General features: G+C 41.1%; 1 protein-coding gene across 1 annotated transcript in view; it reads right to left on the reverse strand.

Annotated features, from left to right (window-relative positions):
* The window catches only part of cacna1ea (calcium channel, voltage-dependent, R type, alpha 1E subunit a), a 133,028-nt gene that overhangs the window by 58,823 nt on the left and 59,255 nt on the right, over window positions 1-14,950 (reverse strand). The window lies entirely within an intron of this gene.

Genomic DNA, 14,950 nt, shown 5'->3' on the forward strand with positions numbered 1-14,950 from the left:
TCATGTATATCTGCTGATGTTTTGAAGGTTGTGTGAGTGACATTTCCCTTCCAGTTAGTTTTGCACACCTGTAACAACAGGTACGCTGTCATTGTTTGATCAGGTGTCACCACATTACTCCCTGCTTTGCATTAAAACAATTAGTGGTGTAATCAGCAGGTTAATTGAAAACGTCCCAGTGAGCGAGCGCGTAAAGTACAGCATCACAGGAACACTCTGTTAGCAGCGTTATCGACTGCTTTACTGCAAGAAACATCGACATCTTCTTTATCTGAAGGTCATCTGGAGACTTTCTGCATTACACAAAGTACAGAATAAGACGAGATGAGCCGATATTAATCCTAAAGTGGCCGTACATAAACAAAAACATTAATTCTTCCATGAGTAAATACTACTGATATTATTAATACTGACATTACAGAGATTCTACTGATACCTCATTGATTGTTGTAAAAAAAATAGTCAATTTTTTTAAAATGTGCAAAATCTTCATAACGCGCAGACATGAATGCAATGAGTGAAATATGAGTTCTTTTTAGTGCTAATTTCCCTGAAAGCTGTGACTTCTGGGAGGGTTTCCAACAAGCAAAAAGCCATATATCATACAGTAAGCAGTCCTGAATGTTTCAGTGTGTAACTGAGCTGCGTGGTTTGCAGCATGTTGCATCACAAGGAGAAAATCCAGCAGCACTGAGCAGGAACACACGGCGTGAGGCGGTAAAGCTACAGTAGGCGGGAGGAAACGGAGAAACTGTGGAGCAAAGAAGAAGTCCTTACAGGAGGTAAACCATAGATATTAATTCCTAAAAGCAGTAGTGAGTGTGATGTGAAGTGTTTTAATGCATTTGAATAATAATGACGGTCTGAGATCATTTTTAATGTCGGCTTTCATAGATTTATTTTAGGCCTTCTGGGAATATGACAAAATCTGCTGAGTCAACAATAAACATACAGCAACGGTCATATTTTACATCAACTGGCCATTTTCACCTCAGTTAGGTCTTTTGGTTTCCGTCCACAAGCTTCTGGTCGTATCTTCAGTTCAAATACATTTGTTGATTTTTTGACATGGACATGTTTCTTTTTCTGGTTTGGAGAACAGGATTCTAAAACCTAAATTTAAACCTGATTAAACCATTTCTTTACTAGTTTTTACGTGTTTGGGGTCTTTGCCTTGTTGAAATACCCGACTACGCCCAAGATCAACCTTCTGGCTGATGATTTTAGTTTTTCCTGAAGACTATAAAGATAATCCTACTTCTTCATGACTCCATTTACTTTGTGTAAAGCTCCAGCTCTAGTGGCAGCAGAACATCCCCACAGCATGACGCTGCCACCACCGTGCTTGACAGTAGGTTTGGTGTTCTTGGGATTTAAGGCCTCACCTTCTCTCCTACAAACATATTTCTGGTTTCTTGTGTCTAAATAGCTAAATTTTTGTTTCATCTAATCACAGAACTTTCCCCCAGAAGACCTTTTCTTTGTCCATGTGATCGGCAGCAAACTTTAATTGAGCCTTAAGGTATCATTTATAGACAAAGAGCTTTTCTTTTCCACGGCAGCCTCTCTGCTCACGATGCACGTGGTTTTCATGAGTTCCATCTTAGAAAAGTGAGAGTTATAAATCCATAAAACACACGGGTAGGAAATACTTGTGTAATATTTGTGGCATTATCAACTTTCCTAATAATGAACGCAAGAGATTTATCACAGCAGAAGATGCAGCGATTGTTGTTTTTTTTTGTGGTCGTGTTTCTTCACTGTTCATACCTTCTCATCGTATTTCGCTCTCCTTTCCTCACCCACAATGCACTTGGGGGATTTGCCAACACAGGCTAACATCCTGCAGAAGCTCACTTCAGTTCATTGAAATGCAAATTCATTTCTTCTGCTGTTTCTACCTTTTAAAAGAAAAAATTTCCTCCGATGCAGCAACTTGTGCGTCTCTGATCGTGGCAGCAGCAGTAATAAGACCAACGCTGTGTTTTTCTGTCTATTAGTGCTGACAGAGAAGCTCACGTGACTCATTAAATTATTAAAATTGATCCACGGTAGTTTAAATAATAGATTATATACCTGTTGTTGCGTAGTCAGTGTAACGCCTAGCTGCCATGGTGGCAGCTGAGATTGTATCTATGAGCAACAGACTCAATCCTCCAATAATGGTTTAAAAAAAAATCAATTTAAAGCTTAATTTTTAGTGTATTTGATTTATTAATCTTGCTGCAGTCCTGTTCCCGTCTTCGGAGGGAACAAACAGCACAACACGTGTTTAATAACCGGACGAAACAAATCCCAAAAGTCCCCACTTCTGGAAAAACGCCTGATTCTGCAGGACAATCAATTAAAACAGCAGCTGTAGTGGCCCAGAGCGAGGTGGGCGGCGTGTGTCAGCGCCGCTACAACGGATTGTCTTGACAGAATAAGACATTGTGTGGAGAACACTCCCACAGTGCTGCTCTGGTTGGGTTCGTTGATATAAGCCTCCCACAGTGTACTCTCTCTCTTTTTTTTACCTCCCCCCTTGGTTTTGTTTTTTTTACTCTTCTTCTCCCACAAAAACACACTTAACCCCCCACATGCACTAAACACGATCAGATCTGTTGTGCATTAAAACAGCAGCCGGTCCTGACTTCGGTTATCAGCCGAGCATCAGCCTGAACATCGTCAGTTTGCTCTTAGGTCAGAATGAATAATTGATATCAGCAAATGATTTCTTAGAGATCAATTAGAAGTCTGTGAGGGAGAGACGTGTTAATTTAGTGCAGCGCTGACATGATTCGTTATCAACTCTTTCTAGGTCGCAGATGCTCGGCCTGCAAAAACCAATGATTAAAGTAAAAAGAAAAAAATAGGACTCAGTGTTGTGTTGGGTTTTTATATGAATTAACACATGCAATAACTTGCTGAACTGTCGTCATGTGACTGTTGGTCACAGCTGAGTCACTCGTGGGTTCACGGTGGCACCAAAAAATCCAAAATTATTTGTTTTTTGCAGAAAAATTTAGTTAGAATTAAGGAATTTTTCTGACATTTTAAACTTAAAATTGGTTTATTTTTTCTGAGAGAACAACAAATCACAAGTGAGTAGTTAAAAGACAGTCAGAAAGTTGTAAATCTGATGATTTTTGCTGTTTTTACAGTTTCTGACTTCGATGAATGCTGTACTTTGGGCGATTTTTAAAAAAACATAACACCAATTTTTTTTTTGTGCGGTTTGAGAAGCAGATTTTGAACATCAGCAGGCGGTGGAAGCATGAAAATCTTTTATTTTGGAATAACAGAAGGCTGGAAATGCAACTACTGTTATCAGCAACATGTGTCTGCATCAAATGTAAATTGCCGTATTGTTGTTTATTCTAATATTGGATTTTTAAAAAAACTGTACAGCACTTTGGTTCAACTCCTGTTGCTTTTAAATGTGCTTTATAAATAAACAAACTTGACTTTAACCACGATTGAGGAGCTTCATGCACATCAGTGTCTCATATTTTATAAATCAAAGCTCAACATGTTCAGTATAAAGTCTGTGAGTGAAGGCGACGAGGAGGAGCAGCTGTTAGATCAATGCACTGGAGCGTTTTTCTCTGAAGCAGCTTCTCAAGTGTTTCTGTGAGACAAATTACAATATGAAGAAGCTGAACGTATCTGGACTTCTGCTTTGCCTCTTTCAGATAATCGAAGCCAAACGCGGCGTTTCCCGCTCGCCGGCTGCGACGCAACTTCTGCAGCAACACGGTTCAAGAAGCAGCTTCAGCACCGAGACACTTTATTAAAAATAGTGAATCTTGTGCAGCATCTAATGTCCTCCAGTTCATGTCTGGTTACTGGTGAACATGCTGCACTTCATGTACTTTTTCTACAGCTGACTGACGGGAGGATCCTCTGATTATGTGATTCCCACTTCAGCCAGATTCAAGCAGAGATCAAACCGGGTTTCTATCGGCCACTAAAAGTAGAAAACTGAGCCTGTGTGAATTCAATTTCTGCGTTTAGACGGTAATTTAATGTCACCGATTAACCAAATATGTTGAAGTTCTCAGGGCAAAGTGAAGCCTGTTATTTAGCTTTATTACATAATGCTGCACTCGTCTAAACAGAAATCCACTTTAATCACTGAAATCATGTTTCTCCGCCTCTGACCATGAAACACTGAGCTGCTTCAAACTGCTCTTTATTATCTGTCTTCGCTCCACTCGACCTTCTGAACCCTAAAACCCGTCGGTGAGCTTTTAAAAACACGCTGAAATTACAGCATTTATCAGAGCGAGAAACGGTGTAAACAGGAAAAAAATTATTGAACCACTCGTGTGTGAGGTGACATCCCATTTGAATTAAATTCCATATTTCATCCAAATCACTTAAAAAAATCACCAAAAATAAACAGTTTCCTCCATTCAGATTCTGTAAAATAAAAAAAATTCTGGACTCCTCGGTGCAAAAATTAAGCTTTTAGCGAGTCGGCTGTGACCAACAATCATGTGACAAAAATTCTGAGAGTTTTCAGGTTGAACTGCAGGCTGTTTCTCCACAGAGCAGAGAAGGAAATAAACCCCCAATGGATCAATAAAATAAATGCAGCATGGTTAAAAAAAACAGTGTACAGAGGAGCAAAATGTTGGAGGATACATTCAGCATGGTGGAACATCTTTGGTAGTGTCGTTAAACATCCTGGTTTCTTTTCAATTTTTGTAAAATAATTAAAGAAAATCAACTTCATTTTTCAATTTTCTCTGATTTATATCATTTTAACTTTGCTGTAGCACTAAAAAGGTGTTTTTGAGTTTCATGGAGGTGCAGGACTTTATGTTGCAGTGAATAAAAATGTGAAGGGAGCAAAAATCTGATCTGGATTCAGAAGCTCCAATGGTAAATGGTAACTGGACTGCAGTTATATAGCACTTCTCTACCTTAGCGGCACTCAAAGCTCTTTACAATGTGTTTCTCAGAGCTGCCATGCAAGGTGCTGCCTGCCACTGGGAGCAACTTCAGGTTCAGTGTCTTGCCCAAAGACGCTTCGACTGTGGAGGAGATCGAACCGCCAACCTTACGATCAGCCGCCTCTACCTTCCTGTTCCTCTGCACACATTCATAACATGCACACTCCAATAACAGCCTTTTAATCCAACCAGGTAAAGACGTCAGCGTTTGCTTTCATCCCAGCAGCACATCACAGTTTCTGCAAATTACCTCCGTTTATGACTCCTTCAATAAAACCAGCATTTACACACAAACTGTTTCCTCACCGATTTCTTTTGCCAACGACACCAACGGTTAGTTCTGGAGAAGAAAACAAAGACTGGCTGTTATGCTGCGATCCACACTGCAAACATTTGGACGATTACGCTTCTGCTCTTCAGGCACGTTCGGTTTGAAGTATAACAGCAGCTCCTGCATTAAAACGTCGCTTCTCGGCTTTAATTTGAGTTCGTTTTAAAAGAACCACATAATGTTTACAGCTCTTTAAACACAAAGCAGACAAAGTTTAAGGGTTGGAAAGTAAATGCATCGACGCACAAGAGGCCAATTAATTATGATAATACTTTGTGTTTTAAATGAGCGTTTACACACATTAGATGGATTCTGGCTGCGATTTGGTCTTTTATAACTCAGCTTAATTTTTCCACCTTCTACGGCTGCACTCAACCATTTTTCATTGAGATGTAAAAGAGCAGCAGTTTGCTCTAAATGGTCATAAAGCCTCTCATTAACTAACTGGACAATAAAAACAGGAATTAAGATTTTATAGATACGATTTATCCCAGAATTAAAGCATGATTTATTCATTCTTGCACCAACCCTCTGAACTCAGTATCTGGGCGTTTTTTTCTCACTGTTTGCTCATTTTTCACTGAAACATAAAGTCCAGCACCTCTATGGAAACAGCACAACCAGAGCTAGAAGCAGAGAGAACTCAGAAATGTCTTCTGTGCAGCATGATGCAGGTTTGAAGCCTTAAATTAAAAAGAGAAATCGCTTCTCTCTTTGCTCTGTGTGAACACAACCTGCAGTTTCACTGAAAAGTCCTTGAATTTTTGTTAAGTGAGCGTTATTTGCACCTGCATCATCAACAGCTTTCTGATTGAGTTCAGAAACACAGAATTTTTTCATTTTTACAGAACCTGTTTTGTGCAAATGACTTATTTTTGGCGATTTTTTAAAATGAGACACGTAGAATAAACTTCACATCACAGACGATTAGAACCACAGGAGGCAGACAATCCAATTATTCTTTCTGATGCTGCTGATTCAAGGCTCTGATAAATGGGGTGATTTTGGCAGTTTTTAAACAGATAACATGCTTTTCAAACCTTTGGGTGTTCAGACGGTTCATATATATTCTTGTAACCCTCATAATAATCTGTAAATATCAATTAACACCCAGATTTTTCCACTGTTTGATGACGTCTCTCTCACTGCGAAGTCTTTCTCTGGGTGTCGAGAACGTCCTGACACCTGCTGCGACTCTCAGACGTGTCATGTCATTCTGAACTCTGCCTGAAGGAGATTTAACCACGATTTAAGTCGTGGGAAGACTGTGTTCCGCTCGCATTCGGTTAAACGCGAACAAATGTCACCCTGAAAGCTAACACGCTGCACGGACGAAATTAAGTTCCCGCAGAAGGGGTTGTCTGCCTCCAATCGAATTTGCAAGAAGACAAATTGCCGGCTCATCGCGGGGAAATGTTCCTGACCTTCCTTCAGTTTTGGTAACTTTTACCAGAAAATGGAATTTAATTTAACATGACTTCCGGGACCACTTTGATCTCGGCGCGGCTTCTCGTCGTCTCCCATCAGAAACCAGAGCAGACTAAAGGCCCTCGATGGTCTTTGTTTCGGCTGCAGGGAGGGATGGAGGGCAAACGGGGACAGAAAGGGGAGCTGGTCAGTCTGTCAACTCGCCGAGCATCATCATCATCATCATTCACTGACTCGGTTTGTGGCTAAAACGCCACTCCTGCACCGTCTGAATGTCACTCGCCGCGCCCTTTCTCCGTCTTTTATCGCTCGATTCGTGAAAACAAAGGCCCCTTGAAAGGGAGAAAAAGGGCAGCTTTGCATTCAGACGATCAGAAAAGACAAATCTATCCGTGTCTGGACTAATTGTAGAGACGCTGACGGGGAAGGAGGGGAGGTGGGGAAGCAGCAGGGCCTGAAGCCGGTGACAGCCTGACCTGGGGCGGGGTCCTCGGTCACCACGGTAACAGCTCAGGGGGACACATCCAGGCCCGCTGTGTCTGAACTCATCAATCGATCAGACAACAGATGGAGAATAAGACCGGAGAGGATGCGTCTGTCCGTGCTGCAGGCCGAGAGAGCTGCAGCCCGAGACGGCCGGCAGGTGCACCGACGCCAAGCAGACATAAGGTGTTGTTGGCGGAGAGGCGTGCAGTAGTGGCACATTCGCTTCGCATGCATGAGCGGCGACAACAACACGCAGCAGACAGACAGACAGGCTCGGATTTCAGCTCTCGGATGCGTCGGCAGCATCCGGACATCGTCTCAGCTCGGATTCAGCGAGAGGAAGGACAAGAAGCACAGCAAGAAACCAGAGAGGAAAACAGAACGGATGGTTTTAAAGACACAGCGCTTCATAAATTTACTAGATATATATATATGTAGACTATCTAGCATCATGAAGGGCTTTAAATCGCACTTAGCTCTCCAAGCTTCACCGTTTTAAACAGGAATGATGAATTTCGAACTGAATCCACATTTTTATACCCAAATTTAAGTCAGACATGAATCAAGCATCACATTCAAACACTAAAACTCATTTTTCTGTTCAGGAATACACATAAATAACTAATCTGGCATCTTAATCAAGAAATAACAATGTGCTTTACTAGTTTTTCAGGGTTTTTTGTAAAAGAGTACATTAGAAAATTCATGGATAGCAATAATAATTATATTTTAACATAAAAAATATGAAGAGCTTCTACATACTGGTGTATGAACCATCACAGAAACATAAGAAATGATTGTGGTAATTAGCAATGCTGCTAATTAGGGCAGCTGTGGCATAAACCTGACACTGGGTGGTGGTCTAATACATCTGTTAGGCGTTGCATTTGTGAAATTTTAGTTTTATATTGTTGAGATAATTTAAAATATAAAAAAATGACGAGTCCATTTGCAAAAACAGATACCTCCATCTTCACAAACCTTCAGAAAACCCATTTTTCCGTCGTCTACCTGAGACGACATCAATCAAATGTAAGTTATCTCTGTTTGTGTCAAATCCACTCAACTTCAGTTTGATTGGTATCATCTCAAGAAAACAAGAAAAAAATCAAAGTTTTCTGAAAATCTGTTTTTGTAAATGCACTCTTCGTTTATTTCCACTTTTTGCTTGTTTTTGAGATTTAGAGAGAAAAACGTCGACATTTTCTTCTTTTCTTACCCTTAATGACAGATTCTTTGATCGACTCCAAACTTCTGATTTAACGACACGATGAGGAACAACAGTTAAAACTCAAGGCTGCTGGAAAGCAGCAGAATAACACTCAAGATGGTTTTTTTCTGTGCAGAGCTTTGAATGACATGAAAGAAAAACACAGCACAGCTTCAAGTTTCAAATCTGAGCTCTCCTCTCCTCTCCTCTCCTCTCCTCTCCTCTCCTCTCCTCTCCTCTCCTCTCCTCTCCTCTCCTCTCCTCTCCTCTCAGAGTGTTTCTGAACCGTCTTCAGTCTGAAGTCTCTCCTGAAGCCGAGCAGAAGAACACCTCCTCGTCTCCACTCCGTCTCCTCCATCCCTCCCCTCCAGCGTCTGGCAGATCGCGGTGACACGAACCCTCGGTGGGCGTCGCTCTCTGCCAACTGTTGCCAGCCTAATAAAGGGCTTGCCAGCGACCGGGACTGCCAAGGTGCCAATTAGTATGTACGATTACGCGTAGAGGCCTCCTTCCGTTTCCTCCGGCTCTGTCTTCGCTCTCTTTGTGTCTCGACTCTTCTGTATTCTTTGCTCTTCTTCCACCCGCCACGCGTTTGCTCGTCGAGGTAACCGGCGGGCGAACCGGCGGCCTGAGAGGCTCCTGTGTTCAGGTTTCAATCACAGCAGTCCTCAGGTAGACGACAGCAGCCTTTAAGGAAACAGCGAGAGCCATCTGGTTCCTCGAGCCTCCCTCCCACTCGCTCTCTCTGTGCAATCTCCAAAACGCCAAGGCGGCTTGCTGAGGTAATCATGGCCTCCAGCGCTGACACTGTTAGCGAACGCTTCCATAATTACACATGTTCACACGTTCTCGCCGAGGAGAAGTTCACATGCTTTGTAGTCGGAGCAAACAGTCGAGCGTTCTGCCTCCGCGGGAGAAGAGTTTTCTGCAGTCGTGTTAATTTAAGGTTTCTCGCCTGAGCGACTGAAACCGGAGCGGATCGGATTTAAGGTTTGTTTGGCTGCGTCGCATTGTGCCGGTGCGGCTAATAAACCGGTGAGTCAGTCGTAGTCGTGGATTCTCCTTTTTGCACACGAAGCCTGAAGGGAGAAGTTGTGTGTAAACCAGAATCCCTCAGCGGATGCAAATAACCACCAATCAGAACCAAACTGTTGAGCTCCAAGTTTTCCGTTTGGCTTTTCTGCATCTTACATCTTCGGGGCTCCAAAAGGAGTCAAAACATAGTGTGATCTCAAAATGCATAAAGCTTTTTAATTAACTGGAAAGAAGCCGAGGCTCTGAACTCGCCTGCAGGTAAATATTTGGCAGCGTCTAAAGTTGCTTCGTCTTTTTTAAACTTCAAAATCCACCAACAGATTCAAAAGGAAATGTTGTCTTTTTGTAAACAAGCACCAAAATTACGATTTATCAAGGAGAGAAACTATAAAAACTGACAGAAACCTGAAGAACTGGCGACTTGGAGGCAGTGAAACAGGCTGTTACAGCAAACAGCTACTAGTCACACATCCACTAACATCAGAATTTTGTTTTAAATCTACGTTTCTGGTCACTTGAAGAACTTCATTCTCCTTTAAGTCAAGAGAAGTGAAGTTTATTTATTTCGCCCATTTAAACCCTCTGAACTCCAAACCCGGTCGGCGTGTTTAGAAGGAGTTTTGTCTTTGCAATAATTACCAAACCTGCACCATTTACCGGACATAGAAACCATAAAAACAGTAAAACTTCCAACGGTTCTTGAAATGTTGAACCTCGCCGAGTCTAAGCCAAATAATCGTCGTCAAAATCACTTTATTCTACATTTCTCATTTGAAAATCCACCAAAAATAAACCATTTGCAGAAAGCACATTCTGTGAAATACTAAAAATTCTGCAGACTTTTATACAACCAGAAAACAATCAGTGACTCAGCGTCAACCAACAGTCATGTGGCAAAAATTCAGGGAGTTTTTGGCTAAATCGGCTGAACTGCAGGCTGTGTGCACTGAGTAGATAGTAGGCAAATAAGGAAACGAATGAAAAATGTGAGCAGTAAAATATCGATCATGTGTAGACTCTTTCTTTTCAGTCAATTTGATTTATAAGTATAACTCATTTAACCCTGTGAAGTCCACAACAGACACAAAATCACACCAGTTTTTAGAACCAGAGACTGTAAAAACTGTAAAAACTGTAAAAACTGTAAGATTGTAAAGTTTCTGTTGGTCTTTGAACCAATCGACTAAATGACAAACAGCTTGATCTGAAAAATTAACAAAATCTAGGCTCGAATTGGAACATTTCATCAAAACTGCTTCATTCTACATGTTGCATTTAAGAATTCAACAAAAATAAAGTGTTTGCACAAATCAAATTGTGTTAAACCCCACAAAAAAATCTGCAAAACTGTGAAGCTACAAGTCAAAAAATCAGCACCTATTTGGTTGAACTGCAGGCTGTGTACACGGAGCTGATAGGAAACAATGACGAACCATAAACGTGATTAGTAAATTATCTATAATATGAAGTGCTACCATTTACTACAATATTGATAACAACTGTGGGAAGTTGAAAAAATACTAACTCAAGGCTATTCCATTTTTTTGTAAAATAGATGATCAAAAAACAATTAAAGAAATTCAGCTTATGGCCCTTTGTGGCCCTTTATAACTGTGTCATTCTGCACAGAACACGTCGCTGAGGTCTTTCTTTTCCAGCCATGGCTGTGCTGTTTTCTAAAAAGTGAAGGACTTGAGGCCACAGTGAGTCTTGGAGAGGGATGACTGGCCTCCTCTCTCTCCTCTCATCGGTCATATATGCATAAGAATCCCCCAGAAAATACATAAAATGGACTTAAATGACTAATAAGTCGCTCCTTGCTGCCGCTTCAGCTCAGTCCTGGGATTTAGCTGCACTCAACGCTACTATATTTTTATTTTGCACATTGACAAAAATGTCACTCCATAAGCAAAATGAAAAGGTTTTGGACTTGGGAGGTCTGTGTTTGCAGCGTATTGGTTCTCGGCCCGGCAGTCTGCAGAGGCTCCTAATTACTGACTGATAGACAGCGATGGTGACTCATCTAATATCATCAGCTGATCTCATCATCCTCATTCACTGTCTAATAAGGCTGCAAACCTCCAGTGACGGTCTATAGGAGGGCCGCTGTGTCTGCGTGAGGCCTGGACGTGTGACGGCAGAACAGAAGAGTTTCATTAATTCATCGTTGCTGTGTCCAGAATGATGATGCAGACAGGGATCTATCTGCAGCTCACTTCATCACGCTGAATATTAATAAAACGGCCGGCGTGAGCATTTCTACTCCCTCAGACGCAACTGCTCGTTCAGATTCAACCCAGTGCCTCGGGTCTGACCTTCCTCAGAATCACATGATGTTTTATGTACAACAGCTTCAGTGTATTTAATGAAGCCGTGCAGAGTTTTACCTTCATGCCGTGAATATTCACAGAGTTACAGGATCCTGAAGAGTTTTTTTTAGTCATAACTTCATCCGTTCAGCAGAAAGAGACATTTTCAAGGTTGAAAAACATGTTTGCGTTCTGTTAAAAACCTGCAACCAAATCGATTTTACATCCATCCGGTTGTCACAATCTGAAGACGAAATCTGGTTTTAGTTTATTTTTTATATAACCAGTTTCAAGAATCAGTATTATGGGATGTACCAGAGTTTCAGCAGTGAACCTGTAGCAGTTTAGTGACACAGAGGCATAGAAACAATCATCAGTACCCTGGATGTGGTTCTGGTTTCTGATCATTCACCACAGAAAACAGTGCATTCTGGGTAAACTTTAAGGCTCATGTGTGATGGTGGTTGATCAGAACCGGTAAAAGCAGACACAGTGTTATAATGAACATCTTGGAACAAATTTTACATAAATCAGTAAAAAAAATATAATTCACAGATATTTGGAAAGATTAAAAGATGGTAATTTGTCATTTCAGCTATTTTACAGATTTTTTCCCGTTTTGTTAAATTATAGATGATATCTACTAAATTATATTTATCTACATGTTGACTGTCAAAAATATCAAATATCTGTATTTTTTCTTCTTTTGCAATAAGTGGCCATTAAATCGCACCATTTCATTGTTTTCAAACCAGCTAAAGATATCATTATTTGCAGATCGTTGACATTTTGTTTTACTGTTTTTCAAATTTTTGAATGTTCAATATTCCACCATTTTTTTTCTTTTTTCTTTGGAGAAAAGCTGAAAAAAAGTCTCATTTGGACGCCAGACTTCTCTTTTAGTCCTGATTCCTTTTTTTTTTTTTCATCTGTGAACATTTCATTCATGCATCTCATTTACTTTTGAAGCTATAAAGGCTCAAAAAGGTGCAACAGCTCAACCCAGCTCTGTGTACGTCAAGGGCTGTGAGTCAGAAAATATTCATAGTATGAAGATAAAACTTTGCACGGCTTCAATAAACATCCTGAAGTTACTGCACATAAAAAATCAGCTGATTCTGAGGAGACCAGATTTGGTCTTTTTTATAATAAATGTTGTGGCCCTTTGCTTTTTTCTTTTGGTTTATCTGATGTATTTAACTTCATCTTACTAAATGACACATAGATGCCTTCAGACCACATGACTGATTTCTGCACTCGCTGACCTGAAACCAGCACATCAGTGAGAATGAACAGAGCTCACGGAAAGTCTGATCCGTCGCCCTCAGCGGAGCCTCTGCAGCCTCCAGCCTCTGCTTATCTGCTCCCGTTCAGGCAGGTGAGGTGAGAGCGACGCATCGTCTGTGTCACTGTGTTTTAATCACGCCTCTGATATCGGTCACGCAGAAAGCTGCGTCCTCGGCCAGTCGACACGACTCTCCTCCGGCCTCACGTCCTTCCTCCCTCCAGCAGCGAGAGGAGTTTCGTTAAGACGCCTCGTCAATAATTAAACGGCCAGAATCATGTAGGATTCTCTAAGAACCCTGTCTGCCACCCTTTGTACTCCTGCGCTGATTAATATTTCATTCATGCGAGCGAGAAGACAGACAGGTGTCGAGGTTAATCTGCTCAAACCCAAAGCATTTCCCCCCTCCGCTCCGATGATGCACCTTCCTCTGCCGAGAAGACTGCAGAACGCCCTCGAATGCAACACCTAGCGCTGAACGCCAGCCCTCCTGGGTCTTCAACCGCCATGTGATTAGTGCACGGTGAGCATACAGACCCAAGTTCTGCAGCTCGGCCTTCCAACACCAACAGATCCACGTTCAAGGTTCCTCGTAGCAGTTGATGATCATTTGTGTTCAATAAAACTCAGTTTGTTCTCTTGAGGTCTAAAAAAAACACATACTGAGTGCATGATTTCTTTCATTTCTTCATTAAACATTTACAAAGCTGATTTTTTTTCCTCTCCCAGAACGTTAAATTCAGCTTGTTTACATCCATGTTTGCATCTTCTTCTCTGCCTTTGATGGCGTCTTAATGTGGAATCACAGAACGTCATTAGAGAACATTTTTAGAAGATGCTGCAGCTATTGAACCACTGTGTTCCTTCTTTTTGGTCATTGCACAGAGTAAAATGAAACTAAGCAGCGATCCCAACAGCGCATTTACACAATCGGACGTTTGTGAAAGCTCAGGAAAAAAATGTGCACATACAAAAACAGGTTATTTAGTGTATTGCCAACTATAGAGACAGTAGCTGATGCTGCACTTCTGGATTTTGCACAACATTTATGAAAAAGTAATGGCCTAAAATGACGTAAAAGGTGCAATTGTACGTAAACATTATGTAGTTTCAGTAAATAAATACATGGTGCATGAGGTAGAAGGTGCTAATGTGTGGATATTTCCTGATTTTGTGATTGAACGGTGAGTAAATTACCAGTAAGTTAAATTATGATTTAATAAAATGATCAAAACTGACCTGTTGTGCAGAGTTTGTTAAAGAAAACAGCAGGTGGTCTCATAATTCTTTCCAAAGCGGTGCATGTTGCTCTCATTTCTAGATTCAGATCAAAATTTTCTGTAGATTTTTACAGGTTTGTCCTGGGTTTGGTGATACAGGTGAGCATCCAGAAAGGTTTGAATGTCCAGCAGTGGCTTTTATCAGGAGGTTCTTGTCAGAACTGTTCAGGAATGGTTTGAAGACAGTGAACAAGGAAGAAAAGTGTTGATTTCTCTTCCAGATTCTCCAGGATCGATGGGATGTGCTGCAAAAACCAATCGGATCTGCTGCTCATGTCTTGGTGACTGATGAAGATACCTTCAGAGGTCTGTGGAGTCCAGAAGCTGCTTCGGTGGTTTTAATATTGAGGCTAATTGGTGCACAGCGGATTGTCCTTATGAACAGATCCAACACGTTCATCACTCATACAAATTAAATAAACAAGCAGAACGGTTTTACTGCCTTTTGTCATACACAGACACACAACCTTTTTTTCTCTCACCGTCTGACATTAAATCAGACTAAACTTTTTCCGTTTCAGGTCAGTCAGGATCACCAACATTATTTCTATTTGCTAAATGATGAGAGAGAAAATTTTTTATGACTTTCTTCAAAGTCAGAAGTTTCCATCCATCTCCTCAGTATCTGCTAGCGTTGCCTTTAAAC

The sequence above is a fragment of the Stegastes partitus genome, unplaced genomic scaffold (assembly GCF_000690725.1).
Source record: "Stegastes partitus isolate 25-593 unplaced genomic scaffold, Stegastes_partitus-1.0.2 Scaffold1045, whole genome shotgun sequence".
NCBI classification, from domain to species: domain Eukaryota; kingdom Metazoa; phylum Chordata; class Actinopteri; family Pomacentridae; genus Stegastes; species Stegastes partitus.